Here is a 6,018-nt window from a genome sequence, read left to right on the forward strand (position 1 = left end):
CCTCAAACTAGCTATGACCAGACACAGGAAGTTATGGGGGGAAATGAAAAAATTGGGGGGGGGGGAACTATGTTATATTTACACTGAAAAACTTTAAAATTGTATATTAATGAGGTGCATGTTCAATGTGAGAAGTTTATCTGAATTACACTGATTCTAATTTGGTGTTTAATATTACAAGCTTATTGCTTGGCATTTTAAATCGGCTCCAGCTTCCTGGACTGCAGCCGGGACTCGGGATGGAGGTGGGGATTATCACACACTAAATTGCCATGGAATCACCAGCTGCCATCAGCTCAGGTCCCAGTGTGGTCCAAGACACCCTAGTGACCATTGCCTCACTTCAAAGCAAAAAAAACCAGAATTTGCATTCATGGCATAGGCCAGGAAATGTATATGTAATCCATGAAGCCAGATAGCAAGGAAGATTTGTTATATATGCAGGCATTTTCTAAGAGGAAAGAGAAATATAACTAAATAGAACAACAACAACAGCAGCAACAACACGGTGAGCGCACATGAATGCATACTCAAAACAGAAATAAGTAATGTCTTTATTTGATTATTGGACACTGAATTTTCTAGGAATTTTTTTTAATCTACATATAGGGTTGCCATAGTGCCGGACCTCCAAACCGGGAAAAATGCAGGACAAAATTTTCAAATGTAGGACACACAAACATGTGTCCTACATTTGAAATTTTTGTCCTACATTTCCCCTTGCGATCGCGGCGGGGAGCGGAGGCCAAGTGGCGAGGGAAAGCCTCCACTTAAGGAGGCTTTTCCTTTCCCGCCTGGGCCCTGGGCCTCGCCGCGATCGGAGGCCAGGATCAGGGCCTCGCCTCGTTCTTGGCCCCCACAGGGACCAGGAAGGAGGCGAGGAGACCGCCGGCCATCGCCGGGGCTTCGCGTTGTTCCTGGCCCCTGCGGAGACCAGGAAGGAGGTGAGCAGGCCGCCGGCCATCACCGGGGCCTCACTTCGTTCCTGGCCCCCGCGGAGACCAGGAAGGAGGCGAGCAGGCCGCCGGCCATCGCCGGGGCCTCGCCTCATTCCTGGCCCCCGCGGAGACCAGGAAGGAGGCGAGCAGGCCATGTGCAGTGGAGGAGGAGGAGGGCAGTGAGGCCCCGAGGGTTGCCTAGCAACCCTGCTGCAACCGGGCTTTTCATGGTTTTTGGCTGCACCCATGCCGTGACCGGGCAGGTACCGCCAAAACCGGGAAAAACCCGGTTGCAGCCGGGTTATGGCAACCCTATCTACATATCACCCATTTATTGCCTCTTTTAAAAATCCAGACCTCATGATATCCTTGTCCCAAGGAAGTTCAATCTCCTTTTATTGCAACATATCTGAAAGCACATGTAATTGCTAGGTAGAGGAGTCCCTTTTGTTCATCTAATTACTTGTTGACCTTATGATTCACAAGAATGGTATTTTAGGAGTCTTGACACTTGACATTTAACTCACACCCTGCATCTGATTTTATGAGAAGCTTACTTTAATTAAAGGATAAAGCTTTAAAGGAGGAAAGGCAGTAGGGAAAGAGGAAGACCCCCTTACAGGCAGATAGACTAAATCAAGGAGGCCACAGCCCTGAGTCTGCAAGATCTGGGCAGGGCTGTTGATAACAGGGTGAATTGGTGGTCTCTCATTCATAGAGTAGCCATAAGTTGAAGTCAACTTGTCAACAGTTAACAACAAGCAATTCAATATTCTTAGGGCCAAATTAGATTTGGTGTTAGATCTGCCTTTGCATTAATGTGTCATTTTAAAAAAATGCACATAACATCAGCTTGGATTAGTTGGTGGTTGTCAGATAATTTGGGATCATATCAAACTGAGAGGAGGAATTTAACTCCTTAGTGTAGCAGCTCTGAGGAAACATCCTCTCTAAAGCTGCAATTTGCATTGAGAGGAAATCTTCCTTTGCAGCCCTTAAAATAATTACACACCCAACTCATACTATTTGATTTTTTTTTGGGGGGGGGGTCAAATTTGAGTATGAAATGAAAGGTACAATTAATGCTATATCCAAAGGGATCAATTCATTAATATTAATTCTATTAAATTATGCTTATATTATTGGATGTGAAAATTAAGCACACACTTAAAGTACCTTTTCTTTCAATCAAATGTAGCATAATTTTGAGGGCGTTTTCCATGGAAGGATATGGGTAAAGGGTAGCATTTTCATTTTTACACCTCCCCACACCTCCCGTGCAATCCATCTCCAGACATTTTCACTCTTTAGTTTGCAGCAACTGTGGTGACAAGCAGCAAGAATGGCAGGCAGCAAAGAACAAATGGGAAGAACTGAGTGAAAAGCAAGAATGGGAGGTTCATGACACAATGTCTCATGGTGCAGAAGCAAGGAAGGCTGATCTGTGCAGATAATGAGAGCACAGGGAGAATGGATGGACAAGCAAGATAAAAAGGGAATGGAGGTAGAAAGACACTCAAGAGAATGCCAGAGAATTCCATAAAAGTAGTCACATGGAGGAGTGGAGATGATACACAGAAAAAAGACAAAGCAGAGATTGGATATAAAGATACAGAGAGAAGTGAAAGAATGACAAACTAGGGTTATTCGGGCATTGGGTTTTTTAGTGTGACTATCTGAATAATTTCACTCATGCATTCCGGTTTTGTTGTTCACACTATTTTTTAAATCAGAATCACATCTCTGCTTATTTCTACAAGTTCTGTTCTCACATACGCCAGCACTTGGATGAAAATGGAGTGCATGATACAGATGTATTTGAAGCGCGTTCAAGGCATGCAGAGTTTTATCACAGGTCTATTTGCATCGGTAATTCACACAGCCAACAGTGTGAATCTTTTAGGAAAACTTGGTGGAAAAACCAAGATCAATTATCCCAGCTTAAATGGTATTTTTTTTGGCAGCACCCCCCCTCCCCCAAATTTACTTGGGTACATTCAAAATGCACGAACAACAAAGATTCAAACCACATTCTACTGGGATTATTTTCTCTATCTGAATAACCTCTAAGAGTCGAGAGGTAAGGCAAAGAAGGCACGGGACCCTAGAGAAAGTGGCAATGAAACACATGGACAAGAGAATAATTTGAAGAGGATTCTCCCTGTCCTACTGGCGTGTCTCTCTTGGGCTGCATCCATCCAGATGGGCATCACTTTAACTGCCTTGGCTTAATGCTATGGAATTCTGGGGACTGTAGTTTTATGAGATATTTAGCCTTCTCTGTCAGAGTTTCCTTTGCAAACAGGTGATAAGAAAAAGCATTGGTTGATGACCTGATAATCCTGCTGTGTTACAAATAACCTTTCTCCCTGTTCAAGCATAAAAGACAGAATGTGTTAAATCCATTGATGATTTGCCTTTCACACTGGGATCTGCTTTTGTAATTCCTTTGCCAAAGTATTCTAATGTTAAGGTCATTGACAGAGTATCCTAGGCAGATGCAGTGTTGCTTCACAGTTTTCTGAATATTGCCATTCCTTGTGTTTTCACATGTGGCAACATTTTCCTTATCTCAACAGAAATGCCAGGAAACTGCAGCTATCTGCACTAGTTTACTAGTGAACTGAAAGTAGAACATCACTTTCACACAGACATAAATGTAGACACAAAACCACAGGTTAGCTGGTATTTTTGCTTGATCTATGAGTGCTACAGTCACACATGTGGAGTGGGGAGATTATGGGATGTTCTGTCACCCAAATGGCAATCACCAGGAGGAGACGAGCCAAGCAGGTAGGTTATTTCCATTTATTCAGTCCCATTTTCATGATTGGGATATTTAAACATACACAAGTCACAGCTACCAACATAATACCTCATAGAAGTAACTGCCTTGTAATTTCATCTGTATGAAGGAAGCTTGGGAAGATTCTTCTACAATGAGCAATCTGTTGTTGTTGTTGTTGTTGTTGTTGTTTATATTTGAGTGTATTCATGTGTTTGTGTATGAGAGCCCTGTGACACACCTTATTTGTATTAGTGTGTTAGTGTGGTGCATTAAATGTTTCTGTTGTTCCTTATCTAATAAGTAAAGACTCCAAATCTTAGGACAGTGGCAAATTCATCAGTGCAGATAGCACTTTCTATTTATATGCTTAGATGTGTGCATCAGTGCATGGGGTGATATGAATAATTTCATGAAAATTACCTTTAAACTTGCACTTCTCAAGAGTTCTATAGAAATTAAATCATGTGTAAGGTCAGAAGATGGAAACATATTGGACTTCCACTTTGAACAGTCAGCAGTAACTCAACAGTGGTGAGGCTGCCCTTAAAACAAAAGTCAAGAAACATTTAACACAGGCTCAGGAAACCTGAGGTCCTCCATATGTTGCTGGGCCACAATTCCCATCATTGTTGATCACTAGCATACTGGCTGTGACTGATGGCAGTTGAAGCAAACATGCGTCTCACTGCCCCAGCCATTGACTGCAGGTGGATAGGTGTGTTAGCTGGGCAGCCAGATTCACCCCATTACCCTGATCTCCATGGGCTAGAGGACATCCTGATGTTCCCAGCTGTTTGGCTGAAATATCAGTTGGAGTTTTTACAACCAGTACTTTGACTAAGGAATCTGGCCTCCCTTCCTTTTCTCCTTCTCCTTCCCTTTCTCCATGCACAAAAATTTGGGGTGAAGTGGATGTGGGTGTAGGGAGAAAAGCCAGGAAAATCAACATTACTTTAAAAAACCAGTAGGGTTATACTGAGGTCAGAACTCGGCCAGCTCTTGAAGAAGTGACAGAGTGTACTCTTCTTTTCTTTTGCTGGTTTCTGGTGTGGAAGACTCTGTCTGACTGCCCACCTAACCACCAGCTGACTCTTCACCCCCTTCCATCTTCCTTTTGAGTAAGTGAAGTTGTAGAAAGATGCAAGGGAGCCTGAAGAACCTTAACAGGCCAGATCTGGGATGCTGTTAAACTAGATTAGAGTCACAGGCTGTGGCACGCTACCTGTCTACTCTTTGAAGTTCTATTATAATATTCTTGAAAATACATATCAGCTTTTATTCTATACTACTCAGGAGTGATGTTCAAAGTGCTTCAATTTATTCTCTTAGAGATCCCTACAACAAGATATGCCTGTACCATTATCTGTGAATTGCTGATTGGTAGGGCTGTTGAGAACGAGAGACAGCAGCTTATCTAATATCACCTGTTAACATATGTGACTGTGGTTAGAGGGACTCACCAGCTCACAGTTCATTGTGCCCTTAGGCTATGATAATATAAGAACTGATCTGGGGATAAGTCCTGTCAGCTGTTCAGAATTCTAGCCACTCCATTCTATCATCATCATCACCACCACACCTTCCATTTCTTCCAAAACAGACACTTAGCATTCTCTTGCCACTCAGTCCCCCATCAGGGTGTTTTAGGATACATTGGAATAAGATGGGCAGCTGCTGAAGGCTCAGAGAGATGCAGTCCTCCAGTATTAATAAAATATAATATTTCAGCCACTGCGGGGGTGAGGGGTGGGGGGGGATTCCCCTTTTGTGTCAAGGCTTTTCCCCCTTACAAATTTTCATATTTCTGGAAACTTTGGGGTTCTTCCAAGCATGATAGCCACTCCATCCTATGTACAGATGGTGCTGTTTGAGCTACATAAGCATGACATTCAAAGTCTGAATATCGGAAACAGAGAAATGATACTGTTATAGTGTGTCACTGGCTGAGTGGGGTGTTTTCCTAAACTCAGCTTAGTGCATGTCTCATGATATAGGTATCTGTGCCAGGATTATACTCTGTCTAGCATACAAGTATGTTATGAATCTCCAAGCAGTTGGTCAAGGGTGATAATGTTTTCTTAGAATATCATAGAGCCTGGTGCTATAATTTTCTTCTCCTCCAGCTCACCTCTGCAGTACACTTACAGTGAGAAGAATCTAGAACCAGAAAATGTGTCTCTGTTTACTTAGGAGTTTCACCTTTGGTGGCAAAACCCACTTGACAGTTCTTAACAATTAGCTGTAAAGTTCTTGGGTTCTTTCTTTCTTTTTTTTCCCTGATTATCTCTTCTC

This window comes from Sceloporus occidentalis, unplaced genomic scaffold (assembly GCF_023333645.1).
Source record: "Sceloporus occidentalis isolate IW3139 unplaced genomic scaffold, rSceOcc1.0.p SCAF_3, whole genome shotgun sequence".
Lineage (NCBI taxonomy): Eukaryota > Metazoa > Chordata > Lepidosauria > Squamata > Phrynosomatidae > Sceloporus > Sceloporus occidentalis.